The sequence below is a fragment of the Pantherophis guttatus genome, chromosome 15 (genome assembly GCF_059756535.1).
Source record: "Pantherophis guttatus breed Tessera chromosome 15, ASM5975653v1, whole genome shotgun sequence".
NCBI classification, from domain to species: domain Eukaryota; kingdom Metazoa; phylum Chordata; class Lepidosauria; order Squamata; family Colubridae; genus Pantherophis; species Pantherophis guttatus.
In genome coordinates this window covers 12180641-12205138 of record NC_142077.1, presented here as the reverse complement: position 1 = coordinate 12205138, position 24498 = coordinate 12180641, and the positions used below count along the sequence as shown (strand labels likewise).

Here is a 24498-nt window from a genome sequence, read left to right as displayed (position 1 = left end):
GATGGCAAGGGATGGGAGTGGGAGGGGAAGGGGAGGGAGAGGGAGAGGGAAAGGATTGGATTGGATTGGATTGGATTGGATGATGGGATGGGATTGGATTGGATTTCAGGCGGAATGGGGCTTCAGATGACGCAATGCCTGAGAAACGCCGGATGGGCAGAGAAAGGCCGAAGGAAAGGAGCAAAAAAAAAAAAAAAAAAAGGAAAGGAGCAAGCAGGCTATACGGGCCACTAAGCGGAAGGGCCAATGAGAATCCTCCCTTCTTCAGCGTCATCGGTCTCCGGGCAGAGTCTCCGTCGACTTCACCTGCTGGAGGGGCGAGTCGGGCGCAGAGAGAGGAGCGGAGGGAGGGGGAATCTTGTCAGTCTTGGGGGGCCGCAGCTCAAGGGGGGCTCATGCCAGCCCTGCAGGGGAGGGTGGGATTCCTTTGGCCCTCCCCCCACCCGATCAGGCGTGCAGTGGGGCTGCAGAGGATGACCGAAGCGGGGACGCAGCCCCAGAGCCGGCGGGGACTTGGGGGTCTCTGAGCGAGCTCGGTTTTGGGTTCAGGCATCGCTGTGGGGAATCTCGGGGGGGGGAGAAGGAGGGGGGAGCGGGAATCCCTGGCTGAGAGTCTGAAGAGAGCAAAGGAAGGGGAGGGTCCCGTCTAGGGCTGCCATGAACCCCCCTTGAGCTGCACCCCCCCCCCAATACCGCATGGATCCCCCTCCCCATTTCCCCGCTTCCCTCTCTGCGACGAACTCCCTCCTCCTTCAGGTCAAGCCCCCAAGGACTCTCCCGCCCCCCAAGCTCCCCCTCCCCACACCTACTTCCCGGGAAAATCCTCCGCTCGGCTCGCGCTCTCTCTCTCTCTCTCTCTCTCTCTCTCTCTCTCTCAACGTCTGGACGAGTCTGCCCCTTCTGATTTCAACCCCGATTGTGGCAGAATCTCCCTCCCTCCCTTACTCCCTCCCTCCCTCTTTCTTTCTTTCTTTCTTTCTTTCTTTCTTTCTTTCTTTCTTCCTTCCTTCCTTCCTTCCTTCCTTCCTTCCTTCCTTCCTTCCTTCCTGTGGGTCAGGATCCCCCTTCTGGACGAGTCAGCCCCTTCCAATTTCAACCCCGATTGTGCCAGAATCTCCCTCCCTCCCTCCATCTCTCTCTCTCTCTCTCTCTCTCTTTCTTCCTTCCTTTCTTTCTTTCTTTCGGTACCGAGTTGATTCAGTGGTCGAATTGAATTTTTTTACTACCGATTCTGTGAGCGGGGCTTGGTAGGTGTGCGTGGCTTGGTGGGCGTGGCAGGGGAAGGATACTGCAAAATCTCCATTTCCTCCCCACTACTGGGGAAAAGATACTGCAAAATCCCCATTCCCATCCCACTCTGGGGCCAGCCAAAGGTGGTATTTGCCCGTTGTCCGAACTACTCAATATTTCCGCTACCGGTTCTCCAGAACCTGTCAGAACCCGCTGAATTGCACCCCTGAGTTGATTGCTCATTGGTTGCAATAGGAATTGATTGACAAACCGGAATTGACCCGCTAGCTTGTTCCCTGAGCTTGAAATTTTGGGCTGAGAGTGACTGGCCCATAGTTATCCAGCTGTTGTGGCCCGTACACGGCCTGTGCAGCTAGTAGCTGATTCAGACAGCGAGGAGGCTGGTGCGATGCTGCGCCAGCAGCCTGTGCAGCTGGCTTTTGAGTCGGACAGTGAGGAGGCTGGAGAAGATGTGGTGCCAGAGGCAGGGATTCAGCCAGGGCCTTCAGAAGCTCCCTTAAGTGAAGAGGACGAAGAGGAGGAGCCTCTTCCTGATGCACTGGTGCACAGAGCTGCCAAAAGGCAGGAGGAGACCTCAGGAGGAGGTCTCCTCGAGAGTAAGGCTTGGGGCTAATTGGCCACTCCCTTAGCCTATTTAAGGAGGAACACCGACTGAAGCAATTTCCAGGGAACAACTTCATTCACATACCCTCCTGTCTTGTCTTGCTTATCTTATCAGCTTCCTGCAAATTGCTTCTGGGCATTCTGCCAGTCATAGTAAGCTTTCAGTTATTATTCTTTGAATTCTTGGCAGCTGTTAATGCAATTAATTAACAGCCTTTGTTGTAAAAGACTGATTTATTTAGTAAACCAAGGGGGATAATCCTCAGGTGAAAAAGAAGTTCGCATACAGCAAGGACTTCCAGCCAGGCTCCTCCTTGTCACTTTCCTTCTTAAGTCATTCCCTGTGCTGGAGTTTCCTTTCCTCTCTTTGCATTCCTAACACTTTCCTTCTTTCCTTTTTCTTTCACTTACTCCTGTATTATAGGACCTGTCTAATTTCCTGAATGGCCTGGATTTCCAAAGCTTCTCTCTTTTCATCTTATTTTGTGGAAGTCGCTGAGATCCAAAGATGGGAGGGAACAGAAACCGTAAGAACTCCAGATGATTTCCCTCTCTCCATCCAAACTTGACTTCATCACTTGAATGCTAACTGTCGTTTAAAGTAGCGATTGAAACGGTTGTAGTGGCCTCTGCAAAGACCAGCTCCCTATTTTTATAAGCTCTCGTGGATACCCAATTCCTGATCCTTATAGAAACAAAGTCGTTTTTTTTAAAGACTCGGTAAATGTTTCTTACATTAAAAGAATCCTCTTCCTTTTATGATCGTTCTGTTTTAGTGATTGAATTATTCTGAATCCCCTTTCGTGGCCAGATAAATGTTAGTCCTTCTACAAATAATGGTTTGTTTGTGACTCTTAACTCTGGTGGAGAACTATCTCCCTCCCACCTTCTCCGCTCTCATTAAAATGTCAAGGTGATGGGTAACTATCATGTGCCTCTGGTTTTGGATCAATGTTGGCTTGAGACTCAGTCAACTTGTGGAGACAAAGAAGATTAAATTGGGGAAAAAAAGAGGATTTTTATTCTTTCTATTCATGATGATATAAGAATTTCGTAAAGGAGCTTCTCTATCAGTGACTTTAATATACTATGGTGTATTTTTGCCATTCAATTGGTGGGTAAGGATTCCAGCGCCTGCACAATCTCACACTTGGCCACAACCTCCCTGACAACTAAGAGAATCCACTTGGCCCTTCAGAGGCCCTGCTGGACGTGGTCTCTACTGGAGGAGCCCCTGTTCCCAGGGACGGTTGTGGGAGGAAGGACCTCTCCCTTTGGCTCCTCTGGATGCGGCTGACAGGATGGACATCTCCATCCAGATGTCCACATGAGGGGATCTACCGTGGGGACAGGGAAGGGTCAGGACAGACCTCTCCTACCACGACAGCCGTCCCAGGGTTCGGGGCCTCCTACTGCACACTTGTCAAGCCTGGTCATATCCACGACTGTTGAAATAACGACAATGACAATAATGATGATGATAACAATAATCATTTGTATTAATGATAATAACTATAAAATATACCTGTAATATAACAACAACTCATAATAACTGTAAAATATAACTGTAATATAACAATAACTGATAATAACTAAAATAAAAATAAAATCAATCACAATCAAAATCAATCACAATCTAGGGAAGTTGAGCGAGGAGACGATGGTATTCCCTTGTCCTGCTCTTTTCAGGGAGGGCTGGATGTTTTCAGAGGATGGTGAGGGAGGGGAAGGAGGGGAAGGGGAGGAGGGGGAGGGGGGGAGGAGGAGGAGGGGGATGGGGAGAGAGAAAAGGGGCAGGAGGAGGGGAAGAGGGATATATGGGAAAGGGAGGGGGAGGAGAGGGAGGGGGGAGGGGGTGGAGAATGGGGAAGGGGAGGGGGATGGGAAGGAGGGAGGAGGGGAGGAGGGAAAGGAAGGGGGGAGGGGGAGGGGGAGGATCTTCCTGATCTTCCAGCCTCTTCAGTCTCTGCCTCTGGAAGAAGGAGAAAGGGAGATTTTGTCATAAGTGGTCAAATGTGGCCTCCCCGTTCTAATTGTCCTCTCTCCCTCCATCCCTTATAGGGCAGGTTCTTCACCCTGGAATCCTGCTTCAACCAAGCTGCTTCAGGGAATCCTGGTCCTCTCCCTCCCTCAGTCAGGGCTGCTGTCTACCTGCTTCTCACCTCCTCAGCCTCTCCCTGAAATTCCGCAGGATGGTCGCCTTCTCCTCGCTCAACTTCCAGTTCTTCATTTTAAGGTCTTTTACTTCTTCTTTCAGTTGGACTCTTTCTATTATCATTTCTTCAAACATTTTTGAATTCCTGCAAATTATGAAAAGCAGAAATTAGGCCTCTCATGATTGATGATAGATAGATAGATAGATAGATAGATAGATAGATAGATAGATAGATGGATGGATGGATGGATGGATGGATGGATGGATGGATGGATGGATGGAAGCAAGATATTTCTCACCTCTCCAGCTGTTCTTGGAGGGTTTTAATCTCCGTGAGGAGCTCCCTTTTCTCCCCAGCGTGCTGCAGAACTCTGCAGAGGAGGCTCTTATACTCGTCTTTCTCCAACTGCAACTGTTGTTCCAAAGTTTCGATTCTGTAAGAGACGAAGACAGGAGCAAAATTAGCCCCCTCAGGTTTTCACCCCAACCATCCAACCTGCTTAGAATTAAGACTCCCTAAAAATTCCTGGCCCTTTCTCACCTCCTGTGGCTCTCCTCCAGCTGCCTGCAGAGTTCTGCATTGGTGGTCTGACGCTGGGGAGATTTGTGCGGGAGCTCCTCCTTCAGAGTTTTGCTGTAAATACGAGAACCGGAGAGAAATTAGTCCCTTGATTATTTTTACTAGAATCATCAAACGTTTTCTTCAATTGAAAAATATTTTTAAAATACCTTTATGTTTGTGTGTGTGCATAAATTCGGTGTTGCCATTTCTACTGCAACAATCAGAAATCTCTCCTTACAGGAAACAATGCTATAACTATTGTGGGAAGCCACTCCCGCCCAGAAGAATGAAATATTAAAAAGGCAGAGTATTATATTTCCCCTAAAAGAGAAATAGAAAGCCCTGCCCCCAGCAGATACTTGGTGCCCATGAAGAGAGACTGGGCCATCCTATCTACAAGACAAAAGACCTTCATCTCCAGGGTTTTGGGATTAAGACATGGCCCTCCAGGACATAATAGGATTATCTAACCGCAGAGCTCACTGCATTGCAAAATCTCCTAAAGCCATTGCATCAGCCCAAGCTTCAACCAAACGTATCTCAGACAAACTCTGCGGATTTGCACATGGCTCCATGGGAGTCTGACAACAGCCAATAGAATACATGTTCTTGCACAGGAACAGCAAGCTCAAGTTCAAGGCCCAAGAGAAGGTATCAATACCCCTGACTCTCCACTCCATGTGCTCAGCTGCCCAGGACTTCAAACCCATGTCCTCCTGTCCATCAATAAACCATCTTTCCAATCAGCCTCCATGTTTCCATGCTTGGAACTGAACCAGAGGGATATTTCTTCCATCAGTTTGGCTCCCCAAGATGGGACTTCAAACTCACCTGACCAACGGACCTGGCCCGGGTAAGCCTCCCTTCCTGGCACAGACCCATTGGGTCCGTGGATGGATTTTTCCCAGACCTTGGCCGTTTGGAACAAGGGTTTTAAAGGGGTTTTGAGTTTTGAGCTCAAAGGCTGCTTGGAAAGAATGCGAGTACCTCTTTATTTCAGTAGAAACTAAGGGGCCAACTTTTACAAATACAGATTTGGTCATCCATTCAAGACAGGATATTCTGAGCAAAGGTAGGATTAGCCCTCAGCCACCATCGGAATTGCCCCACAAGTCCCTTCATTGCATTGTAGGAAGGGAAATGCTCTGAGGTCTTATTATCTGAAGAACCCCTATTGGGACTAGAAACCAAATCGATAACAAACTGCAACCAAATACAAACAAACAACTAAGAACTCTAAGCACATTAGAATAGGAAAAAGGCTCTAAAGCGACCATACAAAGGAGGGAAACCGAGGTCATCCAAACCTCAGACAGGTGAAGAAAAGGAACGTTTACAACACACCAGAACCCAGGCAAAGATACAGAAACCACCAAACAGGCAGAGTAAAGAAAAACAAAGATTAGGAAAAGCCCAGGACGTTGTAGAAATGCACAAACAGGTTAATTGCAAAGAACAAAGGGCTGAAAGGAAAAATGTTAGATTATAAAACAACTACTCACTCGAACAGACTGGCGTTTGCATGCCTTCCACCCTACAGAGATTGCCCCAAAACACACCACACAACAGTGGCTTCCCTACAAGAAGATCAAATGAATGATCCGGGCTCGGAATCTAATCCAGAGATTTAGAAGGGGACCGGAAGAGAGCTGGGCACAGCAGAAGACCCCCTCCCAAATCTGACAATTTCATATAATTATAATTATAACAACAGCAACAACAGAGTTGGAAGGGACCTTGGAGGCCTTCTGGTCCACCCCCCTGTCCAGGCAGGAAACCCTCCACCACTTCAGAGAAATGGTTATCCAACATCTTCTTAAAAACTTCCGGTGTTGGAGCAGCCACAACTTCTGGAGACAAGTTGTTCCACTGATTGATTGTTCTCACTGTCAGGAAATTTCTCCTTAGTTCTAAGTTGCTTCTCTCCTTGAAGAGTTTCCACCCATTGCTTCTTGTCCTGCCCTCGGGAGCTTTGGAGAATAGATTCGCTCCCTCTTGTTTGTGGCGGCCCCTGAGAACACTGCTGTCATGTCTCCCCTGGTCCTTCTTTTCATTCAACTAGACATCCCCAGTTCCTGCAACCGTTCTTCCTATGTTTTAGCCTCCAGTCCCCTCATCGTCTTCGTTGCTCTTCTCTGCACTCTTTTTAGAGTCTCCACATCCTTTTTACATCGTGGAGACCAAAACTGGATGCAATATTCCAAGTGTGGCCTTACCAAGGCCTTAAAAAGTGGCATCAACACTTCACGTGGTCTTGATTGATGCAGCCTGGAATTGGGTTGGCTTTTTTGGCAGCTGCTGCACACGCCTGGCTCCTGTTTAAACGGTTGTCCACTAGGACTCCAAGATCCCTCTGAGAGTTACTCCTGTTGAGCGAAGTGCCCCATATACTGTCCCTGTACATTTTGTTTTTCTTGGCTAAATGTAGAACCTCACTTTTTTCACCCTTGAATTTCATTTTGTTAGATAGCGCCCAATGTTCCAATTTTGGAGCCCTTTTGAAGGAAGAGTGGGCAAAGATTTCCATGGCAAGATCGGCTCTAAGGCCAAAAGACTAGATGCTCTCATAAAATCCAAAGGTGTTTCAACAAAGGATTCCTTTAAAAAATAAATGTTATATTTTATATTCTTTAGGTAAAATGTAGACTTACGTGCCACTCTTCTCCCTCGGATTCCTCAGCGGTCGCCCCCCAGATGTTGCAGGAGCCTGGAAAAGTTAAAATAACAGCCGTGAAATATATATATCGTCAGAGGCTTTGAAAAGCAGTTTTCCTACAAGCTCTTCAGCCGAAGAGGTTGTAGGGGAAAAAATGCCTTTAAAAGCCTCTGGCGATCCCAGCTGAGTTGCCTGATCGTCAGAGGCTTTTCAAAGCATTTTTTTTCTGCAACCTCTTAAGGTTGTAGAAAAAATGCTTTTAAAAGTTAAAAAAAAAAGGTGGCCACGCCCACCCAGTCACATTAACCCCCCACCAAGCCACACCCACAAAATAAGCCACACCCACAGAACCGGGAGTAAAAAAAATTAGAACCCACCCCTGCCCCAGAAGATTTAGACTGCTTACCTTGGGGGGGCGGGTGGTAAAGAACGGCTGAGGGGGAGGACCTTCCTTGATAGGGGGCAGGTTGCCGGCCCGTGAATTCGTCTGCTGAAAAGCAATGGAGGCCATGAGGACGTTGGGCCTGAGCCCAGGAAAAACCCTCAAGCCCGGTTAATCCAGGCCCCCTCACCCAAAAGAGCCATTTTGACTTCCAGGGTTTGGGTCCCATTGGGTAAGTGTTGAGAAACAATTAAAGAAATAAATATGACATACCTCCGTCGGTCCCCGTTTCCACAGGACGGGCTGCTCCTCTGGAACCACTGGAAAACAAATAGCCTGCTTTAAAAACACAAACTTATTGACATTGCCTCGACCTGGCCCCGCCTCCTGGCCTCCCTCGCCTGGCCCCGCCTGGCCCTTCCCCTCCTGAGGGTCCCCCCCAACCCCTGAGAAAACGATCTTCTCAAGATCCCGTAGACCAGGGGTGAAATCTAAAATTTGTTACTACCGGTTCTGTGGGCGTGGCTTGGTGGTGGTGGGGTAATGTGATTGGGTGGGCGTGGCGATTTTTAAAAAACTTTTAAAACCATTTTTTCTACAACCTCTTCGGCGAAGTGGTTGTAAAAAATCCTTTCAAAAGGCTCTGACGATCCCAGCTGAGTTACCTGATCGTCAGAGGCTTTTTTTCTTTTAAATGCCTCTGAGGATCAGGCAACTCAGCTTGGATCGTCAGAGGCATTTAAAAGAAAAAAAGCCTCTGAGGATCGCATGGTTCAGTTGGGCATGTGGGGGGGGGGCAGGGATTTTTGCTACCAGTTCTCTGAACCACCCGCCTCCATCACTACCAGATCGGGCGATCCGGTCCAAACCGGGAGCATTTCACCCCTGCCGTAGACCCTTTTGGCTCAGGCAGTGGAATTTCCCACCGGTTCCCTCTCCCCGCAAAGCGAAGGGACTGCAGAAAGGCTGCCTGGCCCAGAATGGGGCTGCCTCCAACTTCGGAATTGGGAGGGTCCAGAAAGAACAGGGGGACCAATGGGAATTCTCCCTCCTTTAGCGTCATCGGTCTCCGGGCAGAGTTTCCCTTGACTTCACCCAATGCAGGAGAGAGTTCCGCTCGGTTCTTCAGGCCAAGATCCCCCTCCCACTTTCTCCGCTTCTCTCTCTCTGCAGAACTGGCTCTCCTCCTTCAGGTGAAGCCCCCAAGGACTCTGCCCGGAGACCGATGACGCTCAAGCAGGAAGAATTCCCATTGGTGCTGCTGCTGGTTCTGGCCCTTCCCACCTCCAATGTCCGAGATCAACGCTTCCTCCCCCCAATTCAGACCCCCCCTTCCTCTTCTGGGGCTGGAAGCATCTGGCCAAGACGGACGCTCCTCCTTTCACAGAGGAAGATTTCTTCCGGAGGAAGAGTTTGGGGATCGGGTGGCGCTGGATGAGAAGAGGGGAGGTGCACCCCACAGCCAGGGATGACTTGGGGGTCACAGAAACCCCCAATCTGATGGGAAGCGACAGGAAGCCCTCCGCTAATCCAGGAAGAGGTGGAGAGGATCTGTAGCAGTGGTGGGTTCCTTCCGGTTGGGCCCAGTTCCGCTGAGCTGGTAGTGGTGACGATATGACTCATGGAACCGACTGTGCCCCCCCGCCCCTCCTCTGCCCCCCCCCCACATTATTCTTACTTTTATTTGGCCCCATCCCCAATCTATTGCTGCCTCCTGAGTCCCAGCTGATCGGCTAGAAGGGAAAAAACTGTTTAAACTCTTGCTGTGGGGCTTCAAAAGGCCGCCCTACAGCTGATCAGTGTTAAAACAAATGAGTAGACCAGTGGTTCCCAAAGTGGGCATACTGCTCCCTGGGGGGGCGGTGGGATGCCTTAGGGGGGCGGTAAGAGGCAAGGAGGTTAGCCCCCACCCTTTGGCCAGTGCAGTTATCCTTGCAAGCAAACAGCAAGAAAAAACAACTCCTTTCATCTTCAGCATAGGCTAATTAGCCCATTGATTAGATCGGCCTCCCAACTCTCAGCTGATTTGCTCTCAGCTGTTTTGCAGAGGGCTCTGTTGCTGCAAAGAGCTAAATTGCTGGAGCAGATTTTTTTTTCTCCTTGTGCAAATTAAGCTGAAAACGAAAGTGAAAGTAAAGCAGGCTGTCGGCTTTGCTGTTTGCTGCAACGTTGGAAAATTAGGCAGAGGCAGAGTTCTTTTCTTTTTCCTCACCAAAAAAAGTAGGTGCAAACAATGGGAAATTTAGGGAAAAAGAAGAGAGTTCAAGATTTTAAAACACAAAAGAAAAAAAGCTCTATTTAACTAGGGAATTGTAATAATTGAGATACTATTAATTGTATATTGTGTTGAAAGCAGAAATTGTTAAGTTGTGGTTGGAGGAATATATGGGGGAAATTATTTGGTTTATTATTATTGGTAAGTATAATTAATTGATTTGTAAGAAATTGGATTGCATGGAAATAATTGGAATATTCATGTTCATATTGATTAATATACAAAAAAGATAGTTATATAAGTAATTGATTTATATTAAAATGTTGAATTTGTATTAAACAACTGTAATATTACATAATTAACCAATGTGAGGATGGATATAAAAATAGATGACAATGGGAAGGGGTATAATATAGAATAGAAGGGGAAAATTGAATTTGATTAAGATTAGATAGGAGGATGAAGGGTAATATTGGTTTTTTAAAAAAATAGATAAGGAATAAATATGGCAAAAAAGGAAATATAGAAATTGTAAATTTAATTGAAATGACTAAACACTGTTTAAATTTGTGAACCGGCCAAATACTCTGTTCAAAGAAAATACATTGTATGTTTGTATGTGTGTTTCTAATAATTGCTATTTATTCATATTTGTTCTTGTTTATTCTTTAAAGTTTAACAATTCATTCTTTATTTTAATATCTTTATATTTGTTTGGGGTTGGCTTTCTTCCCTTTCATCTTTTTTATTGTACAGCAATCTTTCTCCTCAAATCTACCACCTCTCTCTTGTCTTTCCTTCTTACTTTCTCTCCCCCCCCTCTTCTTCTCCTCTCTACATCCTCTTCCTTTCTCCTTCTCCTCCTCTCTTCCTCCCTCTCTTACCCTCACTCCTACTCTAATTTCCCTTCCCTTCCTTCCTCCCTTCTCTTCCTTCCCTCTCTCTCCTTCCTTCTTCCATCTCTCGTCTCCTTCCTTCATCCCTCTCTATTGCTGTATCCTTTTGTGCATATGGACTACTCAGAGGGCTGAAAAAGTTATTTTTGACTGGTCCTCGCACTTTTGACCAGTCCTAGAACTTACAACTGTCCTCACATTTTACGTTTTTGCCCTATCTTGTCACCATGGAGAAGAGAAACAGTTGTGAAATGAGTGACACGGTTGTTAAGAATGCTACAATGGGCATAAATGATGACTGGTCATAAGTGCGGAGACTGGTCAAAAGTGCGAGGACCTGTCAGAAATCACTTTTTTCAGCCCTCTGGATAGTCCTTTTGTGCATATGGACTACTCAGAGGGCTGAAAAAGTTATTTTTGACTGGTCCTCGCACTTTTGACCAATCCTCGAACTTATGACTGTTCTCACATTTTACGTTTTTGCCCTATCTTGTCACCATAGTGAAGAGAAGCAGTTGTGAAATGAGTGACATGGTTGTTAAGAATGCTGCACGGGCATAAATGTGAGGATGGTCATAAGTGTGAGGACCAGTCAAAAGTGCGAGGACCTGTCAGAAATGACTTTCTTCAGCCCTCTGAGTAGTCCCTATACACATAGCCATGGCCACCCAGTCACATGACCAGCTAGCCACGCCCACCCGGTCACATGACCTCCAAGCCACACCCACAAAATAAGCCACGCCCACAGAACCGGTAGTAAAAAAAATTAGAACCCACCCCTGCTTTGGAGGATCCCACTGTCAATTGTTCACACTGCTCAAGCAAAACTAACAGGTGTGAATTAAGTTTTAGCTAAAAAATGGAGCTTTAATTCCAGAAGTCCATTCTTTAAACTTGGACTTCTGGAATTAAAAGGCTGTGGATTAAATGGTCCTCCAGAGAAAAGATGGGGAAGAGTATCTTGCTTTTAGACATGAGAAGAGCTGTCTAGAAAGGTGAGTTATGAGCTACTTTTGCATCATCAGAAATTTAATTTATTACCTGTTAAAAATGCAAAGCCAAGGAGTACAAGGAGCAAATAAGAGACCTTCCTGTTGGGGTTGGTTCTGGACCAAATCTTAGCTCTCAGCCCTCCTTGTGACTTCTTGAAAAGCTCCCCCCCCACCCGCTCCACCACCTGAGGAGGCAGGGGGGGCTGCAGGTTGATCCCAAGGGGGTCTGGGCTGGGCTACTGGTCTACCAGTTAAAAGCCTCTGCTAAATCCTAAAGAATTGTCACATGACCATCAAGCCACACCCACAAAATAAGCCACGCCCAGGGAACCGGTAGTAAAAAAATTTAGAACCCACCCCTGGTCAGCCTCTTCTGATTTCAACCCCGATTCTGTCGGAATCTCCCTCCCTCCCTCCCTCTTTCTTTCTTTCTTTCTTTCTTTCTTTCTTTCTTTCTTTCTTTCTTTCTTTCTTTCCTTCCTTCCTTCCTTCCTTCTTTCCTTCCTTTCTTCTTCCTTCTTTCCTTCCTTCCTTCCTTCCTTCCTTCCTTCCTTCCTTCCTTCCTTCTTTCCTTCCTTCCTTCCTTCCTCCTTCCTTCCTTCCTTCCTCCCTCCCTTCCTCCCTCCCTCCCTTCCTTCCTTCCTTCTTTCCTTCCTTTCTTCCTCCTTCCTTCCTTCCTTCCTTCTCATTATCCACAGGCCCCACCCCCCACCTGCTCTAAAGTAAGACATTCCCCCAAAATAAGACTTAAGAAACGTTTTTTATACTTAAAATGGTCATTAGGGCACAGAACCATTTGTTAAATTTTCTGAATCCCACCACTGATTGTATCCTACCTTTATTTCTCCGCTGGACCTTTTTCTGGAAACGATAAAAGAAGTTTCCAGCCATCCCTGCAGTGGTAGCAGTTGAGAATGAGGCAGGACAGCCGGCCAAGGTCTTATGACACGTGCTGTGATGTCATCATCTCTGATCCAGCGGTGGGCAGATGCCAGGCTGCCCCCTCCAGCAACGGTGGACCTTTCCATAGGGAGCCTCACACGCGCTAACAGAGACCCCGAGAGGTCTGGAAGGAAAAGAGGAAATGGGGGGGTGAAAGATGGAGGGGAGGCCCCCCAAGGCTCCCAGGAGAACGGAGCCCACAGAATGTTCCGCTAAGTGCTAATATTGTAATATTATGACCGAAGAGAGGGCCTTTCAATCTCTCTCTCCAAGGTTAAAGGGATCAAGTGGATCATTCATCTCCCTCTCAGTCCACCCGCTCCCCTCCTTCCCCCCTTTCCCTCCTGGATCCTCTAGCCCACTCCTCTCATAAAACGGACTCGCTTCACTTAATTTCCTTGGAGATTTATTTGGTGAGGTGGGACATTGGAGGCAGGCGGGGCAGCTGGGAAGGAGAGATCCGGTCCGGTCCATCATTTAGGGAAAGATCGGATTCCAAAGTCTTTGTGGTCCAGAGGTTTCCCAGCCAGCTTTCCCAGCCAGACTCTGACAATCCAAGTCAACGGGAGGAGCCGGATTCACTTAATGACCAAAGTGGCCAAAGAGGTTGTATATTTATTTGTTCGATTTATGTGCTGCCCTTCTCCGGAGACTCAGGGCGGCTTACAATATAAATTAGATATCGATATCGAAGCATTGTTGGAGACCCCACCCACCCACTCCGGCTCTCCTCTGGGAGGGGGTTTCCAAGGATTTCCAGCAGGACTCCCCGATTCTGTAGGGGTTTTACTCCCGATGCCCTCCGCCTGGCAAACTCAGGATGCCTTTTTCTCACCAGGAACATGTACACATCCGAACAAGACTGTGATGTTTCTCTGTGTCATATGATATAGGTGTGTATGTGGATATATATACATAATTTTATTTATTTATTTATTTATTTAGTCATGATTATGTAGTGTATATTGGAGGTGGCAGCCCTTTGAGAGCTCTATGCAACGAAATTCCATTTTAATGTTGCTGATTAGTGTACATTTAAAGTGACAATAAAGTTATCCTGTCCTATTGTATTCTGTATTTACTTTTCTATTATTCCTATTCTATTCCATTCTATTCCTTCCAACTCTGTTATTCTATTCTATTCTGTTCTGTTCTATTCTATTCTAGTCCATATTTTCTATTCTATTCTATTCTATTCTAGTCCATATTTTCTATTCTATTCTATTCTGCATTTTCTATTCTATTCTATTCTATTCTATTCTATTCTATTCTATTCTATTCTGCATTTTCTATTCTATTCTATTCTATTCTATTCTATTCTATTCTATTCTATTCCATATTTTCTATTCTATTCTATTCTATTCTATTCTATTCTATTCTATTCTATTCTATTCTATTCTGCATTTTCTATTCTATTCTATTCTATTCTATTCTATTCTATTCCATATTTTCTATTCTATTCTATTCTATTCTATTCTATTCTATTCTATTCTATTCTATTCTATTCTATTCTATTCTTTTCTATTCTATTCTATTCTATTCTATTCTATTCCGCATTTTCTATTCTATTCTAATTCTAATTCTAATTCTATTCTCTTTGATAATCTCAAGGTGGATGCCTGGAGATGTAGTCATGGCAACGGTGTTTACTTTTTTATTAGCTGAGGGTTTTTGCTGCTGCTTCGGTCTGAACCACTTGGACAGGGGGATTCTGGGTAGTCAGAGAGCCGTTAGAATGTACCAACTCCTGAAATTCTCAGGGGTCGTCCTGTGTTAATGGTCTTGATCTTCCTGGGGGCTGATGAGAGAGCAGCCCAGAAAATGGGGGACCGGCTGTGTCTGAGGCCTCCGCCTCCAGAATAGAGTAGAATAGAATAGAATAGAATAGAATAGAATAGAATAGAATAGAATAGAATAGAATAGAATAGAGTAACGTACAGTCGAGTAGAGTAAGTAGAGTAAAGTAGAATAGAATAGAATAGAATAGAATAGAAAATGCAGAATAGAATAGAATAGAAAATATGGACTAGAATAGAATAGAATAGAATAGAATAGAATAGAATAGAATAGAATAGAATAGAAAATGCAGAATAGAATAGAATAGAATAGAATAGAATAGAATAGAATAGAATAGAATAGAGCTGGAAGGGACCTTGGAGGTCTTCTAGTCCAGCCCCCTGCTCAAGCAGGAGAACCTAAATGATCTCAGACAAGTGGCTGTCTAGTTTCTTCTTAAAAACCTTCAGGGATAAAGCAGCCACAACTTCTGGAGGCAGGCAGTTCCACGGGTCAATTGTCCTCCCTGTTAGGAAATTTCTCCTTAATTCCAGGCTGCTTCTCTCTTTGTTCAGTTTCCATCCGTTGTTTCTTCTCCTGCCCTCTGGAGCTCTGGAGAATAATTTGACCCCGTCTTCTTTGTGGCAGCCTCCCAGATATTGAAATATTGCTATCACGTCACCCCTAATTCTTCTTTTCTTCAGACTAGCCAGACCCAAAACCTGCAGCCTTTCTTCCTATGGTTTAGTCTCCAGGCCTAAACAGGGACACTGTGAGGATCTGCCTTCTAAGTTGCGTTTCTCAGCTTTGTCATAACTTTTAACCGTTGCTAAATGAATGGTCATAAGTCAAGGACTACCTGTATTGCAGGCATTCAGAGAATCATAGAATGTAAGCTTTGAAAGGCACCTTCATGGTCATCTAGTCCAACCCCATCCCCTGTGTAGGAAGCCAATGCCAAAAATGCACCATTTACATAGACGGATCTCTCATTCTTTTTTTTTTTTTTTAATTTGATTTATGTGCCGCCCTTCTCCGGAGACTCAGGGCGGCTTACAATGCGTTAAGCAATAGCCTTCATACTTTTGTATATTTTATACAAAGTCAGCTTATTGCCCCCACAAACTGGGTCCTCATTTCACCTACCTTAGAAAGGATGGAAGGCTGAGTCAACCTTGAGCCTTGGAGAGATTCGAACCAGCAGAAATTGCAGGCAGCTGTGTTAATAACAGGGTGCACTAAACCCCTGCACTATCAAGGCTCTTCATTCTTGCATTTTAATGGGCTTTTCTTTATTTTTATCAGGGAGTTGAAGAGAATGATTCAGAGCCAAATCTGTTGTCCCTACAAGGAACTGGATGTGACCTGGAAGGAGAGTCTTCACCAACTCCATCATCCTCTCTTGTTCCGCTATCCAAATTATCATCTGCTCCATCTGGCTGGGAGTTTCTGCCCCCTTCCCTGACTCTGACCTCCACTCCCAGCCTGGAGAGATCATCCTGCAATGCAACGAAGGGGCCGTTGTCATGTTCTACGTCACCCTCAGCTACATGGGCTTCCTGGCTGCCATCTGCTTCACGGTGGCTTTCCTGGCCAGGAACCTGCCTGGGGCCTTCAACGAAGCCAAGCTGATCACCTTCAGCATGCTGGTCTTCTGCAGTGTCTGGGTGACTTTTGTGCCCACCTACCTGAGCACCAAAGGGAAATCCATGGTGGCTGTGGAGGTCTTCTCCATCCTGGCCTCCAGTGCTGGTCTGCTGGGCTGCATCTTCATCCCCAAGTGCTACATTATCCTTCTGAGGCCAGACCTCAACACAAAGGAGCAGCTCACAGGCAGAACAAATGTAAAAACATGAGATATAACACCATTGTGATATTTCAAGTGTTGTTAAAGTTTCTTTTATTTGAAAAAAGATTTTATTTCCACTTAGGTACTATGCAGGAATTAAAGAAAAAATATATGTATATGTTTCTTGCAGTTCCCTTCCCTTTCATCTCAATAAATCTTACTGAAGAGAACTCTGAGAAGGCCAATGAACCTGACATTGTATAGAAAAATCATTTGAGCCATTGTTTCTACTGACAGAGGGCTAAAAGTGTCTATATGTGGGAGAGAGAAAGAGAGTAGGAAAAGAGATAAGAGGGAAGCTGTGGGAACCAACCTCAAGCATGTTGCATGTTAACCTCCACGAGAACCACTGGAATGCCAGAATGAGCTGAAATGCCATGTTTGACTTTCTCTCAGCTGGGAAGCAAATCTTCATGTGCTGATTTCCTGATAAAACCCTCTTTGCAGAAAGTGTTGACTGCAAATGCCTTCTGGGATTTCACTTTGGAGTTGTTTTTACTTAGTTGTCTACCTCTAAGAACTTCCCACTCTATTTTTTTTTCTTTTGTCATCCAGAGAATTAAAATAGCAACATCCAATGATATTTAGATCCTTTAATTTCCCACTCTACAATTTGTACCTAAAGCATTTCTCTGCTGCTCTTCTGAGCTTGTCTTGTCTGTGAAGGGCTGGACAAGATTTCCAGCAAAAGGGGACTTTCTCTGGAGGAGGTTGAAGGGATCCTGCCTAAAGGCAGCCGTATCATTTAACCAAATGGTCTGGACTTTGGCAAGAAGGTTCAATACTGCATATTTATCCAGGACCAAGAACGGGGCAAATAAGGGTGGGAGCATCTAGGTTACCAGGCATCTGAATCCACGGAAGGTATTCTGCTTTCCAAACACAGAGATTGCTGAGATTCTGATGGCTCAGACCAAGGTCAGTCTAAGTTTCACAGTGACCACACAGATCCCTCTGATTCTCCCACAACCAGAAGGCAGAGACTTATGGCTTTTCCCAAAATGGAACTGGTCTTTTCCCCTAATTTCACTTTCCTCCATCACACCACACAGCCATCTCACACTCTAGGAATCCCCAATTCTGGTATCCCAAATTCATCTGAGAAAAGATTTTTTTTCCAAAGTTCAATCAATCAATAGGTACTGAGTCAGGACTGGAACTCTGAGTCTCCTGGGGAGCGGCCCAAAGAAACCCAGCCAGCTTCCCTGCTGAAGATGGGACTAGAACTCACCAACCCCTGGTGATAAAGCCACCTGACCTGCAATCATGTCTACGACAGAACTAGAACTCGGAGCCTCCTGGACAGTGGCCCCCAACTCACCCAGCCGGCTTCCCTGCCTAAGGTAGGATTAGAACTCCCAGCCCCCTCGAGGAGTGATTGGCGCTTTGATTCCCCCCCCAACACAAAAGGCTCCTTCTGCAGCTGCCCGGCCTCGCCCAGACAGACAGCTGTCACTCAAGCCCGTCCTGCCCCGCTCCCTCGCGCCACGCCCAGGTCAGGCAGTGCCACCCCCGGCAGGCGGGCTACCCGAGCCTCCCCCCTCCCACTGCCTTGCCTGCGGATGCCCTCCTCGGGGCTGGTCGGAGCCAGAGCGCCTGGAGGGGCTTCCTCTCGTCTGGGTTGCGCGGATCGAGGCTCTGCGGCGCTTCCCTCCCGGGCCGAGCAGGGGCTCCGTCTCCCAGAGGCTGCGGGAGGCGGGCAGGGCTGTCCCGGGAGCTGCGGGGGAGAAGCGGACGGGCTTAAGCCGAGGAAAGAAGCTCCAGGCGGCCTGGCCGTTCTCGGGAGGAGCTGGACGGCCCCCGCGGGGCTCCGGGGAGCCTGGGGGGTTTCTCTCCCTTCCAGGTTGCGACGCGACGGGCCGGGGAGAAACAGCGCCGGCTGCGCGCTTGGCTGCTGGCACTTCGGGGAGGAGAGGAGCAGCCGCATCTCTCGGAATGGGGCGGGGGGGGAGGAGGTGTCAAAGCCCCCCTTTTATTTTTGCCTGCCTCGGCGGTGCTTTTAAATGCCGCTGCAGACTTGACCTCTCTCCCCTTCCCCTTATCTCAAAGGCTTCCCTTATCCCCCCCCATAAATCGGTCCCCCCCTCTTTTTCCGACCCGGCACTCCAAGGGCGGCGGTCCTTCTGCCTGGCAGCTGCCCGCTGAGGAGTCGGTGGAAGGGCAGCCAAAGGGCCCCGACCGACCCCCTTCTGCCCCTTTCTTGGGCTAAAGATGCCCAGGGGCTCTCGGACCCCCCCCCGCCCGCCCCGATCTCCTGCGTCTGGGGAAGTTGTGGGAGTCCCGCTCCTTCTCCTCTCCCCAACTGTAGACAGCAACCTCTGGAGAAGGAGGGGGGGCTCCGCCTGCCTTGCCAGGGAGAATAAAGGACCGGGGGGGGGGGGAGCGGAATGTTCCTTTTCTCCGGGCTGAGGTGGGCCCGGTTCCTCCTGAAGGGAAACAATAATAAGGATATAATAAATAATGCTAGGATATGATATACTGGTATACTAGATTCTGTAACTATTAGGTTCTTGTAATACACATATGCCTTTGTATTTGTATCACATATATTATGCCTTTATATTTGTATCTCCTGTAACAAACATATTCTGTTATTAGGCCTGTAACGTATCTGGTATTTGTCAAACATGTCCCTGCCATTTGACCTGAACCCATCTCAATCTTCTCCCTGTTTTTTATTCTTGTGCCACCTAAGAGCATGGTACTATCTCAGTCCTAATTTATGTTTGATCTGGATAGACTCCTACTTTCCAGGGCCAGGGGGCCTAAGTGGCCAATTGAGTAAACGAGGAAATGCTCAAGATTGGGAAGTTTCTATTCCCCCTTGCAGGGCAACAAGGAATGCACGGGCCTGGATTGGGAGGCCAGAGTTGGGTACTAAACTGACGTCTCTGAGGGCATAAAAGGATGCCATACCTTCCCCAAGGTGTGGCTATCTCCTCGCATGCATTGTATCTGTATGTTCTGGATATAGTTCCACCCAGTATTTTGTTTTTGGCCATAAATAAAATCTGTTTTTTTGCAAGCCTCGTCTCGAGTCTCTCTCTTTGGCATTCTGGTGACTCAAGTGTATTTTGGGACCTTACACTCCCCTTCCAGACCTTCCCTGCCTCCGGTCCCTTGGGGAGCTCCTGGCTGACCAGAGACCCCGCGGCTCCTCCTTGGTGCCAGCGGCGGTTGGGGCCATTGGGTGAGCGAATTGAGGAGGGGAGGCTGCCGTGCAGGATCACGTGGCCTCGGTTTTAGGGTCTCAGGGAGGGAGCAAAGAGGAGCAGGGAGACCCCCAACCCCTCATTTTCCCCCTCCCCCACACAGCCCTCCATCCCCAGGAGGCCTGGTGGGTCAAGGAAGGCCATTCAGATGATCCTCCGGTGCCCGGAGGCTGTGAGGGTCCGGAGGGAGAGGAAGCAGCTCCCCATCGCTTGGAAGGCCGGGCAGAGGACAGGGGAGCACCCCCCTCTCTCTCTCTGAGGGTCCCTGCCCGGCTCCCCAGGCCTCCGGTTCTTCTCCTTCCAATGTTGGCATTCGGGGAGATCCAGCTGCTGCCTCCCCTTTTCCACAGCAGCCCCGCCTCTCCCTCCAGTCTTTTGGGATCTTCCTTGAGGCGGTGCCGGCAGTTTGATGAGATTCTTAAAAGGAAGCGCCTTTTCCTACTGTGAATTCTGAGAATATGCTGGGTGTGTGTGTGTTTGTGTGCAGTTGATTGGCAGCAGAGCGTGGCGTCTCCTCCATGGGAGGGAGGTCGAAGGGGCGACGCAGGTGGAGGCTGCCTTCTGCGGCTCCTCTCCCAAGAGCAGCTTGGGGGGGGGTGGGCAGCACGGGGCAAGGGCGTGAAGGTCGGACTGTGTGTGTGTGTGTGTTGCTGGTGTGGCTCCTCACCTGCATTGTGGAAAAGGAAGCCCCACCTGGGTGGCGCCCTCTGCCCCCCTTCTTCCCCTCCCAGAGGGAAACTTTCAGTCCAGGATTGGGAAGATCCAGATCCAGAGAAGGGAAGACGGCGGGATTCACCCATTACTCTTGCTAGTCCATTAGTGGGGAGGGTTGTATCTTGACCACAGGGGGGCAAAGGCGGACGGTTAATCTCTGGGATCAGGGATTGGTCCAGAGCCCCCCAGCTGGTGGGATTCGAACCCGGAATCTCTCCATTCCTAGGCTGCTTCTTGGACCACTGGGCCGCCTCAGGCAGCCTCCATGCAGGGAGAGTTAGCAGCCCCCCTCCCCTCCCCCAAGCTCCAGGCAGGGTGCCATGGCTTCCCAGGAGGTCTGGCTCTGCCCAGCTAGGGAAGCGCCCAGGAGCAACTGCCAAGTCGGACCCGACCGCCTTCAAGTGCAGCACAGAAGAATCCGACGGAAACGCCTTGAGTGGCAAAGACGGCCTGGACTCCCTGTGGGGGAAGATGGGGGCCCGGGAGAGCCGCAGGGGACACGGAAGACCGACTCTCACTCCGGAGGGAGCCGTGGAGGGCAGCCAAGGGAGCGCAGCCCTGGGGGCAAGAAAGGAGGGAGGGGTGCTTCCGCAGCCACCAGAAGAAGGATCCCATCAATTCAGGGGAAGACCAGGCGGAGCTGCTCGGCTGACGTCACGGCTTTTGGGGGCCACTTTGTCTTCAATTGCACTCCAGAGGGAACCCCACGCCTTGCAAAGGCCCCAATCCCCCCCCCACAGCCTTGTTCGGCAGACCTCTGGAAGCCAGTTGAGAAGGGGCGGGGCTGCTCCTCCCCATCCCCTCCTTTTTCTCTCCTTCCTACTTCTCTTTCTTTCCTCGCTTTCGCTTTCTGGGTCCTTGCCCTGTTGGCCGGAGCTTCCGCCTCACCCACTCCCATCTTGGCTCCCCCAGGAGCCCAATAATATTGCTCAAATTATAAGATGTTCTTGGGAGTTGCAAAATATTAAATTCCTCTGAATGACTTTCACAGATTTCTGTTTAGCTAGATTTATTGGGATGAATAATGCAATAATTCCAGTCATTCAACCATTTCCCATTTCAAAACATACTATTTAAATTGGAATAATTACTGCCTTCTTTCAAATAAAAGGAACTTTTACCATTCTTTAAATATTCTAATAGATTACATCTCATGTTTTCACATTGATTCTGGCCGTGAGCTGATCCTTTGTGTTGAGGTCTGGCCTCAGAAGGATAATGTAGCACTTGGGGATGAAGATGCAGACCAGCAGACCAGCACTGGAGGCCAGGATGGAGAAGACCTGCACAGCCACCATGTATTTCCCTTTGGTGCTCAGGTAGGTGGGCACAAAAGTCACCCAGACACTGCAGAAGACCAGCATGCTGAAGGTGATCAGCTTGGCTTCGTTGAAGGCCCCAGGCAGGCTCCTGGCCAGGAAAGCCACCGTGAAGCAGATGGCAGCCAGGAAGCCCATGTAGCTGAGGGTGACGTAGAACATGACAACGGCCCCTTCGTTGCATTGCAGGATGATCTCTCCAGGCTGGGAGTGGAGGTCACAGTCAGGAAAGGGGGGAGAAACTCCCAGCCAGATGGAGCAGATGATAATTTGGACAGCAGAACAAGAGAAGATGATGGAGTTGGCCAAGCTCTTCCCCAACCATCTCTTCACTCGGTTTCCTGGTTTTGTGGCCAGGAAAGCCAGCACCACCGTGATGGTTTTGGCCAAGAGAGAAGAAACGGCAACTGAGAAGATGATGCTGAAGACCGTTTGTCGGAGAAGGCAGGTGGCTTTCCTTGGTTGACCAATGAAGAGAAAAGGAGAGAAGAAACAAAGCAGGAGGGAGACCAAGAGGATGTAGGAGAGGTCCCGGTTGTTGGCTTTGACAAGGGGAGTTTCTCGGTATTTAATGAAGATGATTAAAATAAGGCCTGTAGTTAGGAAGAAGAGTAGGGCAAAAGAGACCAGGATGATGCACAGAAGTTCTTCATAAGACAGGAAGGTTATGACTTTGGGGATACATTGGATTCTGTTCTTATTTGGATATTTATCATCTGGACACTTGGTGCATTTTTTTGTATCTGAGAAAACAAAAAAGCAACTTTCCTTAATATTCTGTCCTTTTATCTTACTAGAAATGCCTTCTTTTGATAACAGCTGATACCAGCAGCATTTTCCAAGAAGTATTTATTAAAGATTTCATTAAAAAGAGTATAAGAATGATTTTTTAAAAAAATGTAGCCAGATATATTAAATTGAGCGAAGTCCTAGGGTGTTAATTATTTCCAGTGTAACGTGTAGAATCTTCATAGGAACCTATATTATTAGAGGTTAATAATGAATCATATAATCGTTTTAGGCAAACATCCTGAGTCCTGCCACATGGCATTTAATATCCTGGACTTGGAGGATACCTACAGTATCTTGTAATCTGGAAGCAACCTGGAATTAAGGAGAAACTTCCTATCAGTGAGAACAATTAACCAGTGGAACAGCTGGCCTCCAGAAGTTTTGGGTGCTTCAACATTGGAGGTTTTTAAGAAGAGACTGGACAGTCACTTGTCTGAAATGGTCTTCTCCTGCTTGAACCGGGGGTAGGACTAGAAGACCTCCAAGGTCCCTTCCAGCTCTATTCTATTCTATTCTGATTGACTGATTGATTGATTGATTGATCTACATGACTGGCAGAATAATTGTGTAATGAGTTCCCCCCATAACTATCCACAGCACCACATTATGGCCCACTGACACCTTCTCAGTGATCCTCAAGGGGAGGATTCAATATACAGTGGATTGCAAGGTCTTTCAGAAGGTGGACCTGAAACAATTGATCAAGTTTCAAAGAACTAAGATCTGGGGTGAAATCCAGCAGGTTCTGGAGAACCGATAGCGGAAGTTTTGAGTAGTTTGAAGGACTGGCAAATACCATCTTTGGCTGGTCCCAGAGTGGGTTGGCAATGGAGATTTTGCAATATCCTTCCCCTGCCACGCCCGCCAAGCCATGCCCACAAAACCAGTAGGGAAAAATGTTGCATTTCACCCCTGACTCAGATGTTCCTAGAAAGGTGAACTTAGCAACACTCATCCAAACTAAAAAGCAGAAGAGATATTTCCTCTGCTGTTAGTAAAGCTTGCCCAGTCTACCACCCCCTCCTCCCATCTCTTCCCAACCCCTCCTTCCAAGTCTTTTTGATTTACTTCCGTTTAGATAAGAAATTGTGCAGGTTAAAAATAAAAAATCCATGTGAGTTTCAATCTGTCTTTTAACTTCCACTTTTATGAAAATTCTCTGGATGGATCCAGTTCCACAAAGCCTCCCATTTTCCTCAGTGTGACCCACCTTCCTGAGTGGAGAAGGTCCCCTCCGGACAAGGAACGCAGTCGTAGCAGCAAACTGGCTCTCCTTCTCGAGCCCTCTTGACAAATCCAGGATGACAACTTTCCACACATTTGGACTGAGGCAGGGACTGAGCAGAAGAAAAGGAATGCCAAAGAAAATATGTTAAGATCTCTGTCCATGGGAAATGGAGGGAGAAATGGATGGAGACAAGTAGCTTCTGGTCTTCACTGAGGTGAACAGGAAACCTCTGACTACTTCTAAACAGATGCAGGAGGTAAAACAACTGGAAGGTTCTTCATTTAGTTCCTCCCTTTTGCTTTTGGAATTTAACATTACATTAAAGTAATTTTCTATTTAATAAAGTCTAGAGAGATGGAATTGATTTTTTTTAACTATTATGATATATTCTTATTAAAACAAAATTTACCTTAAAAATTTTCGGAAGCTTTTATTCCATTAGATTTTATAATGTAGAGTAAAACTATGATGAACAATTTTTAGCAAATACAATTCTAGCTGCTTTCAGTACATTTACAATCAAATATCTCACTTCCCTGTTATATGTTTCTGGCACCATTCCTAATAAAAAACTCTGGTTTCAAGTCTATATGTTTCTTTATCATTTTTTCCAACCACATGTGAATTTTAGTCCAATATCTTTTTGCTTCTACGGTATCTGATGACATTTCCAACATTTCTCAGATTTGTCCTTGAACATTCTGGCTATTCTTGTTGGGGGAAGATGCCACCTGTAAAACATCTTATACAATTTTTCTTTATATGCTGTTGACATTGTCATTTTGTAATTTTGAGACCACAATTTTTGCCATTTCTCTAAATCAATTCCATAACCAAAATCCCCCCCCAATGTGATCATTGTTTGATGATGTTACTTTCCCCACGTTCTTTTGTAATTATATTTGTATTTTGGTCTGTGACCGCAAATAAAGTTATTATTATCTTTCCCCAATC

The 24498-nt window shown here is 47.1% G+C and overlaps 3 long non-coding RNA genes across 5 annotated transcripts; 1 reads left to right on the top strand and 2 right to left on the bottom strand.

Moving 5' to 3' along the window:
* Positions 1-2209: 2209 nt before the first annotated feature.
* Positions 2210-8933, top strand: LOC148111905 (uncharacterized). Its single transcript, XR_015729906.1, has 3 exons — positions 2210-2381; positions 3916-4090; positions 8783-8933. It is a non-coding gene; the product is annotated as an uncharacterized LOC148111905 (long non-coding RNA).
* LOC148111906 (uncharacterized) lies at positions 4314-7349 on the bottom strand. Its single transcript, XR_015729905.1, has 3 exons — positions 7223-7349; positions 4551-4643; positions 4314-4443 (listed from the first exon to the last, which is right to left on the bottom strand). It is a non-coding gene; the product is annotated as an uncharacterized LOC148111906 (long non-coding RNA).
* Positions 7525-12761, bottom strand: LOC148111904 (uncharacterized). Of its 3 annotated transcripts, none has more exons than XR_015729907.1 (3): positions 12549-12761; positions 7883-7929; positions 7525-7714 (listed from the first exon to the last, which is right to left on the bottom strand). It is a non-coding gene; the product is annotated as an uncharacterized LOC148111904 (long non-coding RNA). The 3 variants fall into 3 exon arrangements; XR_015729908.1 differs by lacking the exon at positions 12549-12761 and adding an exon at positions 11762-12052 and having other exon boundaries at positions 7634-7714; XR_015729909.1 differs by lacking the exon at positions 12549-12761 and adding an exon at positions 11762-12052 and having other exon boundaries at positions 7665-7717.
* Between the last annotated feature and the right edge of the window lie 11737 nt (positions 12762-24498).